Source organism: Macrotis lagotis, chromosome 2 (assembly GCF_037893015.1).
Source record: "Macrotis lagotis isolate mMagLag1 chromosome 2, bilby.v1.9.chrom.fasta, whole genome shotgun sequence".
Classification (NCBI taxonomy): Eukaryota; Metazoa; Chordata; class Mammalia; order Peramelemorphia; family Peramelidae; genus Macrotis; species Macrotis lagotis.
The window spans coordinates 9,749,956-9,774,101 of NC_133659.1; positions in this window are offsets into that span (position 1 = coordinate 9,749,956).

Below are 24,146 nucleotides of genomic sequence, written 5' to 3' on the forward strand. Positions count from 1 at the left end.
AAGAATCCTAGATTAGCACAGTTAGGAAGAGATTATAGAACTCCTTTTCCAACCAAATCTTCCAAAGATTCTTTAATTTGGTATCCTAAAGGGAAAGTTTCCACAAAGAAGGAGCAATGGAAAAAATTTCAAAAGAAGGGATGATTGATGGAGCATAATTAAATAGAATAGAAGGAAAGGAAATAAATTTTCATATCGTGTCTGCTATCTGGAAGACACTATACAAAGCACTTTTTTCCAGTATTATTTCATGGGATCTTTGCAACAACCCTGTAAGGTAAGGGCTACGATTATTAGTCCCATTTTATAGTTGAGGAAATTGAGGAGCCCAAACGTTAAATGAATTGGCTGGGGGTCTCACAGCTAGTTAATGTCTAAGACTGGATTTGAGTTCAGGTTTTCTCAACTCTAGACCCATGATCTATCCACTGTGTCACTTACCTACCTCAAGGAGAGGAGTGGGATACAATCAAAAGACATGATTAAATTTTGGCAAGGAAAAAGATTATCTTGTCTTATCAAGCAGGATATAAAAATTTGAAAGGAGGAGGATCTGATTTTGAATGCCACTTCTGAAAAGGAGCCTAGTGGCAAGATGGTACACTTGATAAAACCCTGAATTGGCAATCAAGAACACTTGGGTTCAAATCCCATCCAAAAGCAGGACCCCAAGCAATTTACTTAACCTCTCTACCTCAATTCCTTCATATATCAAATGAGTTAGTAATCTGTAAGGTCTCTTTCAGAACTAAATCTCTGATCTTTTCACATCTCAGGTTGCCATCTCCCCTTCTGTTAAATGACAGAATTGAGCAAGATCTTCCTTAAAACAAGCTATCAGCTCTAAATTTCATAGTCCTAAGGGCAGAAGATCAGGAGAAGGAGTACAGAAGAAAAAGCTACTTTTATCTTTTTCATCCTTCCTGATTTTCTCCCCTAGTTGTTTTGGTAATGAAGTAATTCACACTGAATATTAATTTCCAGATAGAATCTCATGATTCCATTGCTAAGTAGTCTATTGTTTAGATATTCAGTTGGATCTCTCCCTTGAGTGTCTGCACAAACCATCATTAATACTCCCTAGTGCCAAAGGACTTGATGCTAGAATATAGCAAAGCTATCTTTTCATTCTCAAGTAGTTTGCAAATAAAGGGACCAAATTCAAGATGTCTGGCCTGCAATCAGCTATGAAAAATATTCATTTCCATTGACTCTAGCAGTCACTTAATACTTAATTATCGAAGAGTAAATAATCAACTTATTATTTAGAAAACTCTTTCTTTGCTACAAGTTGAATGAATCATAATGAACTTGACTCCAGGTTCTGGTCTCATGACTTTTTTGTTCTCTTTTGTTGTGTATACTCCCCCACCACCAAGGAAGTAGAAGGCATCTGGGATGTTCTGGTAGTAAAAATGACTGGACAAGTGGGACTGAAACTCAGTGAATGGGGGGCAGCTAGGTGGCGCAGTGAACAGAGCACCTGCTCTGGAGTCAGGAGGACCTGGGTTCAAATCTGACCTCAGACACTTAATAATGGCCTAGCTATGTGACCTTGGGTAAGTCACTTAACCCAATTGTCTTGCAAAAAAAAAAAAACTCAGTGGATGGAGAGCTGGCAGGGGAGCCCAGAAGACTTGAATTCAGTGACTTAGTGATGGACAGAACTTTGGAGGTCAATTACTTCTTCCCTCTCTTTGTTGAGAAACAGAGGCTCAGGAACTGTGTGGTATACAAAAGGTCACAGAGGTAGTAAAATGGCAACATCTGGCTTCAAAGGGACTCTCAATTTATATTGAGTTCATGATGCTTCACATCCTTTATAATTTACTAGGGACTTGAATCAGGATGGTTTCCTAGCTATGTGACCCTGGGTAAGTCATTGAACCTGTATAAGCTTCAGTTTCCTCAACTTTAAAATGGTGAATAATAACTGTCTCAAGGGTTGTTGTGAGCTTCAGACAAGATTTTATTTGTAAAGTGCTTAGAACAGCGCCTAACATAGAGCATTTGCTTAGTTTGATCCCTTGCCTTCCCCTTTATGTGACCACAGGCAAAATCTCAGTGTCCTCAGAAAACTCTCTAAACTTTCTAAGTTACAGATCAGTTGCTGAACTGTATTTCCTATTTATTAGAATTTTAAAGAAGGCATGAATTATTTCCCTCCTCCCCCTACTATAAAAAAGTGATGATGTCACTCAATCCCATTTGCCACCTCAGAAAGCAGGCCTTAAAATTTGGACCAAGTGAGAGAGAAGCATTTTCCTTAAAATTCTTATTGTAAAAGACTAATTTCTTTACACCTATACTTTTAAACAGATTGAATAACCTTGAACCACTTTGTTTCCAGTGAAATGGAGAATTTGGATTTTTGTTTTAAATTATTGAATCATAAATTTTAGAGATAGAAGTTACCTTAGGGATAATTTCACATTCAATTTAATGAACCAGTCTTAGAAGAAGAGTGTTAAAGCCTCAGCTTTTGGATTTCATAATTAATTAAGATGTTCAAAGAGAATTTTAGTACTAGTGACCAATCCCAACTTGCTAGCCTTAGACCCTGCTTTTTCTGATAACAACATGGAAGCCTACAACACCAGATTAGAAATTTCAGAGATATGTTAATGTTTAGAAAAACAAAATCCCTCCAGAGACCTGGTGGCACTGTCCCTGCATATTTGTTTCAAATGTTTGCCTTTATGTGGTTCCTCTTTAATCTTTAATCTTGAGAAACAATGATCTTCATTATCGTACAGTTCACCATCTGCTAATACAGTGCCATTCACTTTTTGGTTACCATTAATAAGAAAGTTAAGGGCCATTAAATTCTAATCTTCTGTGGTTTTAAGGAATTCAACACCACAGTCTTTGAAGACTTAGGATTGAAAAATCACAAAGAGAGGTACTTGTTGGGTAAAAACAGTCTGCAATCTAAAACTAATGAAGAATTGTATGGGAGAAATGTCATTGGATTGGCTTTTAGGAGGACATGTTCTTAAAAAAGAGATGAAATCAGTGAGGTAGCTAGAATGAGAAATAACAGAAGGATTATCCACTTGCCTCACTGAGCTTTATACAATGTCAAAAGATAGCAAGGAAGATGCCAGAAAGCCTATTAGGAGGAGGAGAAGATGCTGCAGGAAGATAAGGGCAACTATTATGCATGATGTAGAATGGTTAGAATCTGAACCACTAAAGGGAATAGGTGCTTCAGTGAGATCTCTTGGATTGAGAAGTATCCAATGATGTAGCTGACCATAATTCCAACTCTGTTTCCTGGGTGACACCTTACATTTCAGTGTGGTCCTATTAGAAATATAGGGAGATGTGTAGGGAATCTTGTGATGGTCTAAAGGCACCCGAAACTCACCAATTCATACTATAAATTTGTGAATGTGAGAATTCATCAAAAAAAATTTTCCCAAATTTCCCCAAAGAAGGTTTGATTTTGTATCTCCTTTTGGAGTTTAATATTTTAAAGATAAAATCTCTATCAAGTTTTGTCCAACTACAGCACTTTACAAATGACAAAGGAAGATGGATTTTCCATCATTCTCCACCACAAAGTCTCACAGCAGGGATGATCCTTTCAATTTCTTTTTTTCCAGTCTTTATTTTTTTTCAAATTATTGATCAAGTAAAAAGCCCACAAAAGTTATAATCAGCCATTGGAAAGGAGGGTGAATTTATGACTTAATTCAGGTGATGAAATTTCCCCTCCTAAAGTCAGATGACATCAGTTCTGCAATCTAAATTGCAGGAGAATTCCTTAGAGCACTAAGTGACTTGCCTAGAATCACATAATCAGAATTTGGCTATAGGTCTTCATGACTCTAGGCCAGGTTTCCATTTTTACTATACCTCACTGCTTTTTGGCAAGAACAACCACTAGAAATATTTATTGAATAGTCCTTTCGTATATTGGTAATGATCATAAAAGATAAATCATATTTGACCCCTGCCCTCAAGGCACTTCTAATTGAAATTGGAGAGCTGGCAGATGTAAAAGAAATTAATAATATAAATTCCTTACACTAAGATTTAAAAATGAGCAGTATAATTTTGGGAGAAGGAGAAAACTGACACAGAAAAATACAAATAAACAAACACAAATTAACAAGCCAAGACAGAAACTCTGAGGCTGGATCCCTCTAGAACAGAGCCTTTCTTATGGGGCATCTGCCCCATTTTTCTGATATCAATCTTTGCTGGTTCTTCCCAGGGTCAATGGCTCAGGACCAAGTGGGTATGGGACCCCCAGTGATGTAAATAAACTACCAGAGGACAACTGGAAAGTGGGGGCATCTTGGGTTCACAGAATCATTTGCAGTGTGTTTCTCTGCAATGCAGTCTCAGTCTAGCTTGCTATCTTGTCTGCTGCAAAATGATGTAAGACCAGACCTTGGTTTGATAATGGCCTGAAGTAGAACACGGGAAGTAATTAGCCAGGACAGGTCCTCTGTGTTATTCTGCCGGTGTCTTTATCATTTGGATGTGGCTCCTGTATGGAACAGAATGTTGGATTTTGTTTTCTGATCCATTCTCTTCTGGTTTATTGAATGGTTTAATGCATTTGCATTTAGAGTTAGGATTTTTTGGCTTGTATTTTCCTCCCTTCATTTCTTTTGTATTGATTTTCAACCCCTTACACTTTAAAGTCAGTACTTTATTCCTTGGATTCGTTTTGCTTACATTTAGTTTATGTTTTTCCCAAGGATTCTTCTGTGCGCGCGCACACACACACACACACACACACACACCCCTTACAACTTTCCCAGAGTTTTGAGAGACTTTTAATAGGCTCCAAATCCATCCCACATTCTCTGAATTTACCTAAATTATTATTTCTTTCTTTTTCCTTCCTTCCTTCCTTCTTTCCTGCCTTCCTTCTTTTTCCTTTATTTCTCTTTTTTTCTCTTCAATTTTTTTTCCTGTTCTTTTCTTAGTTGGGTAAGGCTGTTGCATAAGCATTGGGAATAGAAGTAGAAAGACCTGAGTACTAGGACCTCAGACACTTGCAAGATTGTGATCCTGGGTAAGTGACTTAACCCTGTTACCTTTATTTCCTAATCTGAAACATGCACCTATTTTCCAGGGCTATTCAATTCAATAAACATTTATTAAGCACCTACTAGATACCAGACATTGTTCTTGTGAACTCAAATGAAATAAGATTTGTAAAGTAGTTAGTGTAATGTCTGGCTATTTTTGGTGGTCGTGGTTGTTTTTTTTATTTCTATTTATCCAGAAAAGTAAGTGATTCAGAACCTTCTTCTGATCATCTCTCAGAAAATGTCACTAAAGACTTGGAAGGTCATGTTGCTCTGGCACAATGCTAGACCTACTGGTTTTATCTCCTGGTGGAGAGTTTGTCCCCTTAGGCACATGACCCCATCATGGACAGGGAAGCCAATTTTGACCAACCCCTACAAGTACAGAAAAATGCCCACTGGGAATGATGCTTTCCCAAAGACTGTGAGGGCAGGGTGATTTCTAGCTGATCTCAATCTTAATAACAGAGATAGAAACAACAGATGGAAGTTCAGAGATCTCTGTTCAGAGATGGAAATATTGAAGTAAGAGAGATTAGATAACTTCTCCAAGATCACACCAATGGTCAATGTCAGAGGTGAATTTTGGACCTGGAGACTTCTCATTCTAGAACCCTGGGTCATTCCACTGTTCTTGCCACTATACCTCACTGTTTTTGGCAATAACAACCACTAGAAATATTTATTGGATAGTTCATTTGTAAATTGATAATAATGATAAAAATGATAATATCTGAGATTCAGAAAAGTTAACAAAGAGCATTTTAGAAGTGTTTTCATTAGATCCTCCCAGAAGATTTTATTTTCTCCATTTTATATGTAAGAAAAATTGAGACTGAATGAGATGAAGTTACTTGAAGAAGGACATCCATCTGAGGGGAGTTTGGAACTCAAGTATTCTTGATTCCAAGTACTGTAACCTTCTTTCCATTGCTCTGGAGCATCTGCTTATCCACAAGGCCCAGACTGAGGGGTTGTAACCCAAGAACAGCCTAGAGAGCTTTGAAATCTCCAGAAAAAGAACAAAGCTACCTTGAAGCTACTGTCATTCTGGTTCTATTGTCATATAGGTGGCAAAGTGGATAGAGTTCCTTGCAGGCTCCTTGTAGCCTGGAGGATGAGAGTTTGAATCTGGACTCAGACACTTGACCCTTATTAGCTTTGTGACCTTGGTTGAGCCACCTCACCTTGATTGCCTCACATTTCTAGTCATCTTGATTCAATCTGGTCACTGGACCCAAATGTCTCTGGAGCAGAAAGTGAGACTGGTGACTTAGAGAGCTCGCCCCTCACTCAAATCCAATTCAGATGCTTGTCATGGCATCACTTTCCTTGATGTCATGGTCTTCTTTGAGAAGAAAGGACAAATACTGCCAGCATTTGATTTCAGAGTCAGGTGTCAGCATTTAAGAAGCATCTCTTTCAGTGTTAAGTTTTCAGAGAGACACAAGTGACCCAAAAAGCCAACCCATCCAATCCCTACCCCCAGCAGAGTTCTGAAAACCTCAGACCAAGCAATACTCTAGTCTTGCTGGCCCATGTAGCTAGTTGCAGTCATGAGAATTACCTAAAGCATCTAAACCATTTTCCACACTCTATAAAACTGGGTTTTACCAAGTTAACTACCTCTTTCATGCTCTTGCTATTGAAGGGCTGGAAAATTATTCTAAAGCATCATTTCTGGTGTGATTCACACTCATGTCCATACCACAATGGGAAGGCAAGAGAGGAAGGAATTGAATTCCAGCCTAAAAGAACATTTTATTTTTGTCTTGGAGGGTTAGGACTGGAAAGTGTTTAGGATGTTATAATTTGTGATACACGTGTCTGTGCTGTCTGTATTTTACCATGCATTTGCTCATCTAATTAAGTTAGCTATTTAATTATGTACTTGAGTTGACCATTGAAACAGCCTGGAAGTAGAAGGAATAAAAAGGAGAGTAGATGGGAGCTGAGTTTCTGATTCACATTTCATGATCAAGACAAGAGAGCTCTGGGCACAACAGTGGGGAATGGAGTGCAGTGCTTTTGACTGATCCCATAAACCAGTCTATTCTGTAAATGAAATGGAAGTCTGGTCTTGAGTCCTAGAACTGAAAGGTTAGTCTTCGTTACTTTAACCACAACTCTAAGGGAGACTTAGAAGGATTAGTAGGGATCTCAGAGGCCATCTAAACCAAAGCCCCTACCCTTTCTTTGGCATGAGTGCCAATCAAGAAAATGTCTTTATTAAATGCCTCTATTTAAGCCCTGTGATAGGGACTAGATGGTCAAAGGGAGAAATAAAACAATCTCATTCCTTGAGGGTTGGGCAACATATTCACATTTAAGTCCATACAAAAGAAAGACAGGGTAAATTGGGAGGAGCCACACTAGCAGTAGAGGGCAGACTCAGGAAAAGTCTAGTGAAAGGGCATTTCTTTGAGGATGCTGATCACCAATAATCACACACTTAAACTTTTTAAGCTTTTTACCACATTCTCTGTATGCATTAGATCACTGCACTATCACAACAACTCTAAGAAAATTGATACTACAGTTATCATTAGCCCAATTCTTTCTCAGGATCTATAATTTCATAAACAGAGGGAAGCAATAACTTCCACTGCCATTGCAGATAAGCTCCTCCAGACTTTCAGAAATTTCTATCAGCACAAGGAGATCACATGATTGGCCTTTGGGTGAAATGACTGGTAGAAAACTAAGGCAGGATGAACCCATATTATCCCTACTCCCAGTGCAGTTTTCTATTCACTACACCAACTGAACTATCCTCCACCATTCCATCATCATCAATTAATCACCATCCCTACCACTAGACAGCAGTTATAAAGTCACATTGCCAAGAACTTTCAGAAAAATTCCAGCTTAGTCTGTAGGGTTATTGTGGGTCTTTCCTATGGAGACCAAGACAATATGAGCAAGAAACCAAAGAGGGAAACTCAGTAGTCTCCTGTGAGCTTCACAGCTGGATTGGTTGGTCATCAATTGACTTCACCCTGGGAATCTGACGGCAGCTGTTGTAGTTAAGTTCCCTGGAATATAAAGAGACAGATGGAAGGAGAGAAGAGGAATAAGAGAGAGGAGAAAAAGTGGAATGGGGAGAGAGAGAGAAAGAAGGACAAGGAAAGAAAAAAGACATAAAACATAGAAAGGAAAGGGAGTGTGGAGATAAAAGGGGTTGAATAATGGAAGAGAAGAGAAGGGACAAGAGAGGAGAGGGAAAGAAAAGATCAGGAAGCAGTTCTTGGTACAGAAAAACTTAAGTCCAAACAATTTTACTTTGCTTTAATTTTTGGGGGGGTTTTGCAAGGGAAATGGGGTTAAGTGGCTTGCCCAAGATCACACAGCTAGGTAATTATTAAGTGTCTGAGACCAGATTTGAACCCAGGTACTCCTGACTCCAAGACTGGTGCTTTATCCACTATGCCACCTAGCCACCCCACTTTGCTTCAATTTAACATTCCATTCTCTCATTCCTTTCCACCCACCTGGCCCCACCAGCAACTAATTTTAATTCCCTAAGCTTATGTAAAGATAGCTATTGGCTTCAGTGATGAGTCCTGGAGTCAGTAAGACCTGAGTTCAAATCCAAAAATCAGACTTTTCCTACATGTGTGAACAAGTCATGTCACCTCTGTCTCAGTTACATCATCTGTAAAATGGGAGTAATAATACCCATCCCAGGATTGTTGTGAGAAAAGATTGGAGAAACACAGCACAGGACCTGATGCAAGATGGGTGTTTTTAAAATGTTATTTTATTTTTATTTGTGGAATAAAAGAAGCATTTCCATAACATAGTACAATTTTGAAAAAATATGACTGCTATGAAACTGTAAATCTACTATGTACATGCACCTTGCTATTCCTTTCAACTATACAACAGAATTATCATGTAAATTTATTTTGTCTTTTTTTTCTTCCCTACCCATTTCCCCATTTATTAGGTACTAAATAAAAGCTTATTCCTTTTCTTCCTTCCAATGCATGAATTCTGCAATAGACATCTGAGATAAAAGACCAAGATCACTACTGCAGGAGGATGGACAAATATATGAAATTTTTGGAACCTCGGTTTCTTCATCAATACAGTGTACACTATAATATTTTAATATTTGCCTTTCACTTCTGTCCTCAACATTTGTGGATTATCCTCATCATTGAAATATGCAGATAGACCTCTCATTTGGGTAATGGGAAGGTCCCCTTCAACTATCAAGGATGCAAACCTTCCATGATTGTCCAACCAATGTAATACTTGCACTATCTTAGAACTAGTTCATTTTATACATAAGAGAGGTGATGTGTCATAGTCAATAGAGAGCCAGCCTTGAGGATACTACAGGTATCATGGGGATGAGGAAGAGCTGGTTTAAATCCCATCTCCTACTCATCTTGATCCCATAATCCTGGGCAATTCACTGGGCATTTCATTACATCAGACATCTCTCTAAGACTATATCTGGCAAAGAAGGGGTAAATGTGCTTCCATAGATGACATTCTGCCCTCAGACCATGGGGCACCAGTGAAAGATGTAGTTTGTGGATGAGTTTATTAGAAAAGTGGTGTAGAACTTCTAAGGCACAAGCTGCTCCCTGGAACAAAGGCTTATTTTTAGAGTAATATTGTGGTGCTGATGGAGGATGGAGACAAGTCATTTTTATTGTCATTTTCATTGTCATTATCATCATAAAACCACTGGTATCACAATATTATTGTAAGGAACAAATTAGACAATGGATGTAAAGCTCTGATCGAATGATAACAGCAAGGGATTATTATTTTTTATTATGATTATCATCATTATCAGAGGCATCTAGGTGGTACAGTGAATAGAGTGGTGAGCCCACAGTCAGAAAGACTCATCTTTCTGAAATAAAATGTGATTTCAGACACTTCCTTATCTCAGACATTGACTTGGGAAAGTCACTTAACTCTGTACCAATTTCCTCATCTGAAAAATGAACTGAAGAAAGAAATGGCAAACCAGACCACTATCTGTGCCAAGAAAGTCCCAAATGGAGTCACAAAGCGTCAGATGAGACTAAACTAGCCGTACAAAAAATATTATTATTTTCATCTTTACCAACATACTTCAAACAGAAATGATCCTCAGACAGATCCCTATTCTGCTTTTATTCTTTCACAAGCAATGACCTGCATAGATAAAGTAAAACATAATTTATGATTCAATACAAATATAGAGTACATATAAACTAATCCTTTAGAAGAGTCACTGAAATCTTCTTTGTAATAATTCAATTGCAGATAAGATGAAAGAGTTGTGTAATTTTTTTTTCTGCTGGGTCTCTATACCCTGTGAACTTGAATGTTTGATGAGACAACTTCTGTTGGAAATTATTGTTACTGTTTTCATTGTAATCTTATTTCTGGTTAAGTTGGGGCAATAATTTAGCCAGTTTTCAGTTTCTGGTTCTAGTGGCTGAGTTCTTACAGGAAAGTTTGAACTCTGAATTTGTTATGGGGGATGTTATCTGTTAGTCCATGAAAAATAGCAAGCTTCTAGTGAAAAAGTTAGGTGATGTAGAGATTTAGGAGACTTGATTTTCAATCTTCCCTCAGATTCCTCTTGTGTAACCCCAGGCAAATGAGTCATTTAACCTCCTATCCTTCAGTTCCCTCAGCTGGAAAATGAAAGAGTTGATCACGATGACTTCAGAAAAATACTGAAGTTCTAAATCTATGATCCTAATCAGAACTCTAATCACCAAGTCATGACTCAGTAGGTATCCAGTTGTTCATTGTTTTGCAGGTTTCAGTGATGGGTTGTAATTTCTGCTATATCTTCGCATAATCCATTATTATCATTGTTATTTTTATGGCTAATATTAGTGCTTCTATCATTTCCTTAGTCAGGACCCCACTAGGATTAAAACAATGATAAAGTCCCCAATAAAGTCCAACAAACTATGGATATTTCTTTTATTCTATTAAGTTAACAGTATGAGAGACAGCCAAAAACAGCTTAAACAATTTAGGGTTCTGAAGAAAAGAAATGCATCTAGGAAAGTTTCTGTTGTCTTCTCTACTCAGACCACATCTGGAGTTTTGTGCTCAATTTGGAGTACTACATGTTGGGAAGGGTTTTAATAAATAGGAAAGAATGTAAAGATAGACAAGTATGGGAAAACCATCGAGAAAATGCCATGGAAGGATTCATGGGTCATACTGGTGTTGTTTAAACTGGAGGGAAAAAAGATTTAGGGGAGTCATGATAGCTATTTAAAAGACTTTAGAGAGCTGTCCTCTGAAAGATAGTTTCAATTTGCTTTACTTTAGAAGACAAAATTTAGAACAGGTGGGATAAGTTATCTCAAGAGGAAGGAGATTTCCCATGACTAGAAATCTTTTAAACAAAAGTTTGATACCTATCTCTTGAGTATGATGGAATAGGGTTTCTTGTTTAAGGTAAGTTAAACACAGGGCTCTTATAATTCTGTAACTCACACAGTATATGCTTATTAATGACTTTGAAGTATCATAGACTCTCGGAATTGGAGGATACATTAAGAATCAACTTCTACCTCTATCTGAAACAGACTTACTTCTACCAAAAAACCCAATGAGGCCTTTGCTTAAGAGACCTCTGATCTCTTAAGATGATCCATTTCACATCTGGAACCTGCTTAACCATCATCCCAGAGGGCCAATGATGAACCATGTTCAGAGAAAGATGATAAAACCTATTCATAGAATGAGATATACAATTTTGGATTGGTCCAGTATGGTAATTTATTTTGTTTGCTTATGTGTATTTGTTTTGTGTTTTTTTCTTCTTGGTGGGAATGGGGGTGAGAAAGGTATAGGAAAAGCAAAAAATAAAATCACTTAATGAAAAATAAACTTTAATTTCAAAACTATTTGATGGATCCATATAAATGGTAAAATCTGGAATGTCACTAAGCAAGAGTAAAATTTACTCTCTATATTTGTTTGGGTTTCAGAGTCTTTCCCCTCACCTACTCATTGGAGAATAGAATGAGATTTGAAATTAAGAAACTGGGGAACCTTAGATTCTCTTTAGAGTAATGAGACATAGTTTAGCCATCAAATGATGACAATAATGATGATGATAATAATAATAAGCTAATATTTACCTAGCATGTTTAAGTTTGAGCATTTACATATCGAAGCTCTTTACACATGTTTTCTCATTTGATCCTCACCATACCCTTGTGAGTTTAATAATATGATTCCCATAATTTTACAGATGAGGTAACTGAGGGAGACAGAAGTATGTGATTTACAGGATCACCCAGCTAGCAAGTGTCTGCCACTGTATTTGACTCATCTTCCTGAATCGAAGGCCCAATTAAAATATGCATAGGAAAGGAATTCCTAACTAAAACTAAAGTGGGGCATCAGGTGCACAGTTAAATCCCCAATGACAAGTAAATATGGTTACCAAAATGGACTAAACCTGAGAAGACTAATTATCTCTGAGTTTCTGCCTTGTGTTTAAAGAGCACGGTGCTGGATTTTGGGGTAGCAAGAGCAACAGAGGACTCTAATTTTCACAATCTCTAAAACCCTCTTAAGCAGAAACTCTGTTCCACAGATAAAGCAATGCCACCTGGCTCCATGGTCTACAACAACCAAAATTCAAAAAAAAAATAGAAGTGGTACAATGTGCAACAATTCACCAAGCCTGAGGGAAAATACCCAGGATTCAATGGAGGCCAATTCTGAGCACCCAAAAGGACAGAAACCTAGGCTAACAAAAAATAAATTGCCCAATATGGAAGAAGACTGGAATCCTAGTAAAACCACAATGAGAAGGGAGGGAGGCAGAAAATGAACAATAGAAGAGAATAAGAAGGGGAATAGATGGAATGTACCAATGATTTTATGAAGAAAACTCAAGGACTTTAAATCAACAGGGAAAACAGTAACAATGGAAGGAAATATAATCTCCAGAACTAGTAAATAAATGCATTAAATCAAAGGAAAATGATCCAACACTTGGTGAGATAGAGGACCCTGTGGAATATGAGAACATGGAGTCACAACACACTATACTTGAGTGGTTCAAAATACAAATGAAAATTAGGAAGCACAATCTATGGCCTCTACAGCAAAAGTAATGGAGAAAATAAAGAGCATCATTCCCAGAACAATTTCTTTTTTAGGAACAAATCTATTTTATTGGTATTGTATCTCAATGAGGAAGCTCCTTCTATAAATTCACTTGAGCACCTGCTCTGAAACTTAAGAGTCTCAAAGAGTCACTTGGGATGGCAAAAGGTTAAATGACTTCCCCAGGGATCACACAGATTGCATATATATTAGAGATGAGAATTCAATCCAAAAGTCTATCCTGCCTATGAATCAGTTGATTGAGTTAAACATCTGAGGCCAAGCATTCTCTGCCAAAAATTAAAAAAAAAAAACCTTCAGCCTATTCTAGCCAAGATCCGAAAAGATTAGACCAAGACATTTTTACTATCACTTTTTTCCATTAAGAACCTTTACTGCTCTTGTGGCTAAGTTTATAAAGATTGTTACTTTCTGAAAGAACAGTAGGAAGTCTTTGGATTGTAAATGGAATGAGCAGAGCAGAACCCCCTCTTCCCATGAGGAAGGAATAGAGATCTCCAGTGGAAGAGAGAAGTAGGAAGCAGAGAACAGTACTACAACCAGGTACCCAATGGAGCCTCACCTAGCAGAAACCAGTAGCATCTAACAGTGATTGTGATCAGAAGAACAACATCCTGCAGAGATGACAGTCCAGCAGGGACAATATTTGCAGTAGACAGTCCATATGGAGATAAAAATCAGGGCAACAGGGAACCAGACTGATGACAGCAAGGCTGCTCCAGCTTCAGAGGCTCCAGTTGCCTCCCTCTAATGGAGAACTGGCCTCAGTGTAAACCCCTTTAACCAGCCCCAGATGGGTTCACTCTTCCTGTTATGGTCTGTGTATTTGTGAGAGGATACCACAGGTTTCTTGGGGGAAAGCCATATTGCTACTTTTCTTACTACATCATGTCAACCTGAATCATGTTCTTCAGTAGAGAAATAAAGGTAAAAATATTAATGAGGGCTCATCGTTAGCAGTTTTGAGTGGGCAGGGGAACACCTTGAACCCGGGCTAGCCTTGTCTAGGGACCCACTCTGGGTGTCGAGTGGAAACTCTGGATGCTCCAAATATATCAACTCTACATCTGCTTGATTACTTTCCCTTATTGATCATAAAATAATGTTCGGGGTGGAAGCAGAGTCTAAGCTGCTTCTTAGTGATCAAAACTCATATACTTGAAGATGGCTTACACAATGGATTGGGGGTATTGAACTTTGGTAAAATAGAACTGGAAGCTTCCCTCCAGCCTGTGTATTCCAACCCTTTGTTTTGTAGTAAAGGAAACTGAGTTCTAGAGAAAACAAATGATCTGCCAAAGGTCACAGAATAAATAGGCACTTCCCTACATATGCTCTGTCCCAAATGAAATCAATTTGAATTACTTTCTTGAAATATTGCACAGAATTAGATGCATATGGAAAGGGTTTTCCCCCTTAAAGCACTCCCAAAGAAGCTTGTCTTAAATATTTAATTTACACATATATGCACAATGCCACACATGTACTCACATCCTTTGACTGGCTCTTCTTTTGACATGTCATTTCCTTGACAAACTGAGGTTCCTTGTTTCATGATTTCTGAAAACTACAAAGAAAAAAAGTATTTCACAGATCTTGTTTTTTTTTATGAATCAATAAATTAAGAGACTTGCCCAAGGATACACAGTCTTAGAGTAGTAAGACCAGGATTCTAACCCTAAATTGAGCCCCATGGTTCTTCCTTTTCTACCCTGGAGGATGGGCCTCTAACAGACAGAGGATACACAGGTTTATTGGGGGAAAGCCATATTGCTACTTTTCTTACTACATCATGTCACCCTGAATCACCTGGCTGATCATTCCAGTATATTAGCCAAGCAGAACTAGTAAGCAGTGCCAGGTGTTTGAAAGAAGGGAACTCTGGGGTCAGAGGAGGGTTCCAGTACTTTTTTAGGCTTTGTGTGGATGATTCACAGTCACTTTTATCCCATATCCATCTATGCTACCATCCTAAGCCATTTCCCTTTCAACAAAATCCAAGAAAGATCCATTGCTGCTTCAGTAGTGCAAGGCTTACTTCCTTACTACTCACTACCTGTTCACTTTTCCTCTCATATCAGACTCTATTCTAAGAGACCATTTTTCTCACTCATGGCAAGAACTAAAACCTATTTCTAAAACTCCTTTTCTGGAGCATGTCCTTTAAAATTCATTGCCTTTGGGGATTGCTCAAAAACTATGCCAGCTTTAGAAACCACTCTCACATGCCACTTAAAATTTCAGTCAAAATCAGAATTATCAAAATCTAAACCAAACAACATGAAATATCTAAAATAAGAACCCAGGAGACACTACTGTCAAGGTAGGTCAGTCATGAGTCATGTTAATTTATTGATCTCCTTTTTCACCTCCAACCAATAAGAACAGAGTCAAATAAAATTATTTTTTTAAAAGTAAAATTAAAAAACAGCAACAAAGAAAGAGAAGATGAAGATGATATTGTAAGGAAAAATCGTGCAAAACCAACCAAGAGAGGGGAAATAACATTCAAAAAGTGGCTCTAATTAACAAATTATGTGGGAAGTAAGTAAATGGATGAAATTCTCAAGAATAAAAAATGAATATTCCATTAGAAATAACCAAAATCCACAGAAATGATAATATAAGAACCCTCAAGGACCTTCAAAGTAGTATCAATGTTTTAAAAAATTAAAGGAAAGATAAGGGAAAAATGGGAGAAAATTTTAAAAATAAAAATAGAATTGAAGTTTTAAAACTTGTTGAAAAATTGGAATAAATCTCTAACAAAGAGAATGGCAGAGTCAAATGCAAACTATATGCAGTTGCAGCAGATTAAGACATTTTATAACTTCAGCACAATAAGCAGGAATGAGGATTGGTCCAAACCTGTGATTCCTTCAATGGGGGAGAAGGGGGGCATTCAAAGCATGGAAACACTATTCAAATGTAGGTTGAAATTTGTTTATAAAAGATTAGAAAACCATTCAAAGCAAAGGTTAATTGAATACAAAAATAAATTCATGGAAATCATCAATAATCTTGCCAGATGTAGAAAACAAAAAAACCCATTTAATGCAAAAATACAAATGTATTAAATGCAAAAATAAACTGTATGAAATAGATAGGAGATAATACCTAAACACACAAAACCTATATAAATAAACCTGACAAGATTCATAGATACTAAAGAAGATCTAAGTTGTTGGAGAGATAGATATTCAATGTTCATCAATGGCCATGCCAAAATACAAAAATAACATTAAGATACAGTTTTCGTGTTATTCAAATCAAAACACCAAGGGCATCATTATAGAATTCAATATACACTAATTTTAAGTGAATTAGAATAATTCATATGGAGGAAAGAAAAGCCAAGAAACTCAAGGGGAAATGGGGGGAAAAAATGTAGGAAAGAAGGAGACTTGGTGTTGCTAGATCTTAAATGATATTACAATGTATAACTTGTAATATCAAGTATCAAATAAAAATATTAATGTTACCAAATGTGCTTTATTTTTGGGGTTAGAAAGAATTTTGTGAATTTGTCAAGATCCCCTTGTCAAGACAACTCCTCTCTTTTTAGTATTAGGAGACACCCACTTTTCTAGAGCTAAGACCCAGCATGCAAGTTGTGTAACAACAATCCTTTGTGGCTCACCCTCTGTATAATCTCAGCTACAGCAAAATCCCAGAATTGTTTCACACCAGCACCAGGTGATCCATGTTTCATCCTTGGTGTTACCCATCCATTGTCAGGGCTGTAGCTCATTGTGTATTCATTGGTATAAGCCCTGAGATTTGCCCACATTAAAGAGGGTCTGCTACTAAAGAGGACCCTGGAGCATGGCTGTCTAGTTGCTTTTCTTTAATGGAATAGAGTTGTTTTGCTTATGACTAGTTTAATCTCCTTGATTTTATTTTCGTTATGCTTCTTTTGTTTTTCATTTCAGCCTAAACTGGGGTTTTGATAACCTATGTAGATTCCCTCGTTTGGTGCGTTGTTGCTGTTGTTTAGAATTAGCATCAGTTGAAGCTTCTGTGACTCTTTGGTAATTCCTTATCAGGAGTGACAACTTTAAATTACTCTCCATTCAAGTCTTGCCTTCAGACATGACTTATTGGCCTTATTGCAGATATAATTTATAAGATTCTTGAACAAGAAAAAAAAAATCTTAAAATACAACCTGAATTGATAATCCAGAATTGAGTGAAAAAGTCAAATCTTATTTCTCCTGAACCATTCCTCTTCACTCCCTTCAGTAGAGAGTTCTATCATTTTTCATTTCTACTATGGGCAGCTAGGTTGTACCATGGATAGAGCACTGACCTTGGAGTCAGGAGGATGGGAGCTCAAATCCAGGTTCTACATTTGACACTTACTAGCTGTGTGACCTTGAGCAAGTCACTTAACCCTGATTGCCTCACATCCAGGACCACCTCAGGTTGTATCTGCCCATGAGATCCAAAGGGCTCAGGAGGAGAAACTGAGGCTGATGACTAAGCCCCCCTCACTGCAATCTAGTCCATGTGCTTGTCATGGCATCATCTGAAGTCGTGGCCTTCTTTAAGAATGAAGGTCAAAACAACAATATCATTTCTCATTGAAGAAGGGTGATGGGCCCTAGTGACAATTACTTGAGGCATTTGGAGAGATAATATAATCAGTTAGTTCATTTCCCTATGAATAGCTTTTTTGTATTTGACCTTTCATTTATTTTTCTAAACAGCTTGTTCCAAGAGTCTAGAAAGAACTCTAAAGAAAATGCCTATTACTTATATTTTTAGTTTTATCAAAAAGATGGTTTTAATTATGCTTCCACACGCAAAATTGCTATCTGAAAATACATTAAACATGTCAAACTAAATCAATGGAAGGGATAGAAAGACAAGATCTAAAAGGAAATACCTGGTGTCAGTTTTATGAACAATAATCATAACAATAATAAAATAATATCTAGTATCTACTATTTGATAGGCATTGTGCTAAACTTGGTACAAATATTATCTTATTTGATCTTCACAACAATCCTATGAAATAGATGTTATGATTATTTCCATTTTACAGTTGAAGAAAATGAGGCAGAAAGGTGAAGTGACTTGGCTAGGATGACACAACTAAGTGTCTGATACTACATTTAAACTCAAGTTTTCCTGACTTCAGGCTCTGCACCCTATCCCAACTGTGCCATCTAACTCTAGAGAGCAAAATATGTTGCTGGAGAGGCTCTTCATTTGAGAAAGATTAGGAAAACTGAAAAGCATTTTGGCAGAAAAATAATTAGAACTAATCAGTCCATACTCATCCAACCCAACTGGCAGATACAAGAAAAGATGTCTATGAGGAAGTCAGTGAACCAGTTTGCTGTTGAGAGGACATTCTGCTTGGAATCTCAGAGGTAGAATGAGGCCCTTGGGCAATTTTCCTCTACTGGCAGGCCCCAAGGCAGGAGTTCAGGACCTTGGAGGGCAAGTGCTCTAGGGCAGGCCTCTGATCAAAACAGCAAGATGGCCACAGAGCAGTTGACCAAGAAGGAATGCAAGGCCACTAGCTTGCACTACTGGGTTTACATCCCAAAGTGGTCAGTTGCAGAAATTCTTATTTTTTAGCCAAATGTGACTATCATCTCTTTTTGAAGATTTTCTTGACAAAAATACAGGAATTGTTTGTCATTCCTTCTCTAGCTCATTTGACAGGTGAAGAAGCTGAGGCAAATATGGTTGTGACTAATACAACTAGAAAATATCTGTGGCCAAATTTGAACTCATGAAGATGAGACTTCCTGATTCAAAGGCCAGTGTTCTAGGTACTCCAATACCTAGTCACTAATATCAGGTATATGTATGTGTGTTTATGTATGTGTGTATGGGTGTGCATATGCCCACATATGTACGAACATTAATTAGCTGTCCCAGGTGCCTGAATGCATACCCTCCTCAATTCTATTCTCCTTCCTACATTAGGTTCATAGTATCTATGTTCTTGGAAGTATAGTTATGAAACTCATTAGTGACTTGTGATTATGCTTCAGTAAAAGGAAGGAAGGAAGGAAGGAAGGAAGGAAGGAAGGAAGGAAGGAAGGAAGGAAGGAAGAAGGATGGACTTAAATATAAAAGCCAACAGGTATATTGTGTGAAGTATGGTTTCTAGTTTTAAAATAAAGTGTAGATTTTATGGTATATGGAGGAGAAAGATGCTCCCAAAGCTTTGCATAGAAGTGAAGCAAGTTCTCAGTCTTGTTTCCACCTCCAGAACCCTATCTTTGAGAAATTGGTATCATTAAAAATGCTCCTGAAATCCTACTTCCTCTATGAAATCTTCCATGAGTAAACAAATAAAAATTTTTCCCTCCCTTGTGTTTTCATCCAAACAACCTACTCTCTTCTCCTCTTCAAAAATCATCACTGTCCACAGTTATATCAACTTCTTGCAATAAGTTTTTTCTACATATACTTACATTATATAAGCTTAGTGGTTCACTTTCCAGATGAACAACCATGGAGAGCCCCTTTGGAACAAATCTTTCTGAGCTATGTGGTCATTAAATGTACAAATGTGGTCCATTTTAAAATTGTAATTACTGTATTAAAGTAACAAAAACCAATTCTGAGATACTGCATATGAATTCAATTCAAATCCTACTTCTGTTAATTCAAGAAGTAATGAAGAAAATTTCTGAGTGGTTGGAGACTTTCATATATGGTTACCTCAAGCCTCTATAGGGCTGTGGAAGCCCTATAGAAATATGAACTATTAGTATTATCATCATTATTGTCATTGTTGTTATCTACTATGACATCCAATGAAATGAGTTTCCAAGTCTATTTGAAGTCTATTAAGTATACATTGTGTTTGATGATTCAGGACTTAGAGCAAAAGGCAGTTTGACCTATTCCAAGTCAGGGACTTCCCTTTTGTTTCAGTTTTCCATTTATTCTGTATTTATCTCATGTAATTTGATATATGGACATTTTATTTCCTTCATTAGACTAGAAAATTTCTTTAGGGCAGGTGCTGCTTTTGCTTTTTTGTGATATTCCCAGACAGCATAGAGCTTAATATATTGTGCTTCTTAATAAATGCTTATTGGTGAATTGGTTAATTAACTGATCACTTAGCAGAGACTGGATAACTGAACCTGGAGTCAGGAAGACCTGAGTTCAAATCAAGACTCCTCATGAAAGGAATCAGAATTCTGAATGGGATTTCAAAGATCCCCTACAGCTAAAATATTTCTGAGTCTAAGTAGATTTAGCTATAAATAAGTATGTAAAGTTATGCTCATGGAAAACAATCATACTTCTCACTAGAGTGAAGTCAGATGCCTAGGAAAAGCCCATTAGGTCACCATTATGATGCCAAGAAAATAGATTCAGGGGAGAGGGGGCTTAAGGATCCTTGCAGTTTCATTCCAGGTGAAGAAATCACCAGGTTCTCTGACTCAGGGGGGATATGAAAAGGCATAAATTTTAATTCACAGCTTACTGAAAAAGTTCACAAGTTATCACAAAAAGTTCACAGATTACTGCAAAACATTCTTAAGATAGGCTCTTTAACATGATAAGAATAAGAAAAGTGACTTTTAAAGAAGATAATAAGTTTAAGTAAAGAAGCTACAAATTGGGCTGGGGAGAACACCAAAGACAATTTAGAAAGGGAAAAAGGGCAACAGCCACAAGGTTACTGGGCTTAGATCATGATGGATTCAGCACAGAGAAGTGGATGGGACAAACTTTTATAAAGAGCCTAGTCCATCTTTTCTGCAGGGAGGAGTCAGGGAGAGGAAGTCAAGGATCAACCCATCTAGACATGACTGGTTGGGGGAGGGGCTGAAATGACTTCCTATTATCTTAGAGAATTTATATTTGAGATGAGGGTCAAACTGAACAATGGAGAGTCAAAAGTAAACAGAAAATGTCAGACAAATGCAGGAAAATATTTCCCTACTATTTCTCCTTCAACAAGAGTTCCTTACCCTGTCTACTTTTCAGGACTCTTTTGTAACATTCAGTTTCAATATGTGAAATTCATTGTCTGATGAGACAGATTAGGGCATTTGTGCCCTTGGAAGTGTAGCTTGATACAAGGAAATGGTTTGTGTTTATGTCCTAACAGTGGGCAAGGAACTTGAGATCCCAGCCCTGTGCTAAGATAGGTCACACTCAGAATTATCTTTCATGTCTTGAACAAAGGAGAATAAAGATGGATATTGTTGAGAAATAAAATTAGATGAGCTAGAATCTTTAGCAAAATAAATGATTGTGTCACTTTGCACCCAGCTGAAGTATACCATGGGAAGGAGATAAGGGTGATTAGATCTTCCATGTTTTACCACCAGATACCTGAGTAAGTGCATTCAAATCTGGTCTCAGATACTTTATATACACTATCTGTGTGACCTTGGACAAGTCACTTAAGCCTAACTGCCTCAAATTCAGGGCCATCTCCCATCATCCTGATTTATATCCGGCCCCTGGATTCAGATAGCTCTGGAGGAGAAAGGGAGACTGGTGACTCCACACAGCACCCCTTAATCAAATGCAGCTCATATTCATGTCATAGCAACATCTCCCTAATGTCATGGTCTTCTTTGAGAATGAAAGATAAATATCATCTAGAATGTGCAAAAAGAGTTGTCTTTTACCTTTTCCTCTCATCTCTACCATCTCCCAGGAAGCCTGATATTTTTGAGATGAACTACCCATGTTTCCATGGTTGTTACTCCCCATACTGGGGGCAGCCTTGGGAACTGCTTACTTTAGAGTTCTTTTAAATGTCATCCAAGGTCTAAACAATTTGATATTTCTGTGCTTCAGAACATGGACAAAAAACTCCAAACTGCTAAAATCTATGCAGATTCAAAGCATTCTTGATTCCTCTTATGATAATTTATCACAACGTATTTCCCTGGTATCTCCCCAATAGAATAGGGGACAGCATTATTTATCTTTTCTTTGGAACCCTAACACTAAGCATACAGAATTGTGTTTAATAAATATTTATTCATTTGTTACAACTTTGCCCCCTATACAACGATGTTTCAAATTGCTAGCTTACAAGCTTAGGTATGAAATCAGGCATATCTAAAGGAAGAACCCCTCATTTAGTCTTGACCATCTATACCTCCAACGTATCCCCATACCCACTTCTTCCAAAGCAATTTGCTAAGGGGGAAAGAATCTCCCAGGAGTTAGGACAATGTGGATTCAATCCTCCTTCTGACACTGATTATATCACCATTGGAAAATCACTTCCTTATTTGAGCCTCCATTTTTTCAATTATAAAATAGGAATCAAAATAGCACCCAATTCCAGAGAATCTTTGCAGGATCAAATAAAATAACATATGTATATCCATTATAATCTCTCTTAATTTACCCAGGACATCAGTTTCTTTATCTGTGGAAAATGAGGAGATTAAGATAGATGGTCTCTATCTTCTTTTGTTATATTCCTTGCTATAATCCCTTTAACACTACCTGTGTGACCATGGTGAGTTATGTTTACCCACACCCACATCTCCAACTCCTTCCATCCTAAAGCTGTGTGACTGGGGACAACCTGAGGATATCTCATACATGAAGTAGGAAACTTGTCTTCCTCATTTGTAAAATGGATTTGGACTAAATGCCCTATGCAGTCCTTTCCAGGTTAGGATCTGTGACCCTCTGATCCTTGTTACAATTAGAAAAGAGAAAGAGGCAAATCCCATTCTCCAGAAGCTAAAAACAAACTTTTTTCTCCATGTCACATCTGGTCTTCCTCAGTTCCTGTAATCTTGGAGATTAGAAGTGATAATGACACATTTAGCCCATCTTCTCCATTCCCCTGCTGGTACACAGGAGAAACAGCTGTACCTTCTTTTCCCTTTCCTTTCCACTCCAAATAGAGCACTCTTACCATGGTACTCCTCCTTGTGGCTTTGGAGATTAAACACTTTGGAAAAGATTTCTCTGGTCTCTTTATTTCTCATCCCTAAACCGAAATCCCTAAGCCAATTGTTGTCAGCACAATACAATTTTAGCAATTTTCTGAGATTCCTAGAGAGGAGAATCCATCCTACAAAGTTTTAGGGGCTTAGTTACCTCCCAGACTGCCTCCCCAACCCTTTTCAGGGAAAATGAACATTCTTTTTTGAGGATGTAAATTCCTTATAAGTACCATTTTGTACTTGGCCAGCACATAGTAAGCACTATATAAATACCTATCATTTGACAGAATTTATTCTTATGTAACTACCTTCTCTCCTCTAAACCTCTCCTCTGACCTCTAAAGTCATTCCTTCTCAAAAAAAAACAAAACAGTTAGGTCCTGGACTAGACCTTTAGCTCCCAAAGTCAGACTTAAGTATTCCCAGGGAATAGATAAGGTCATGAGAAGAATGATCTTAATGGGTATATTGGACAACCAATCTGAGATCATCCAAAGTAGTTAAATGTAGGCTTTTCTCCAACATAACCACTTTACATCCTTCATCATTAGTACTTTAGGTTCTCCCACACCCACTCCTCCAACTCCTTTAGTACTAAAGCTGTGATTGAGGACAATCTGAGAATATTTCACACATAAACTAGACACCTAAATGGACTAAATTGGCCAACTCCTCCCTCACCTCAGCCATCCTCTTCCCATTCCTTCCCATTACATCTTTGAGTCTTCATTTTACTCACTCTACTTAGTCAAACATTCCTCCCTCCATAATAACTATGCCATCTGTCTCCCTCATCACTCACACACTCTTATAGTTGGAGCCTCATCACTTCTTTTGGGGACTTTGGCAATAGCCTCCAAACTGGTTCTTCTGTTTCAACTCTAGGGAGTACTCCAATCCATACTCCATTCAGCCCTCAAAGTGATCTCCCTAAAAATACATGTCTGACCATGGAGTGACCTACCCTCTCACTCCACACATTTCACTGACAACCTATTGCTTTGAGGATGAAATCTTATTGTAGATCTAGCTCTCTCTTAATGTTTATCAATTTCCCTTCTTT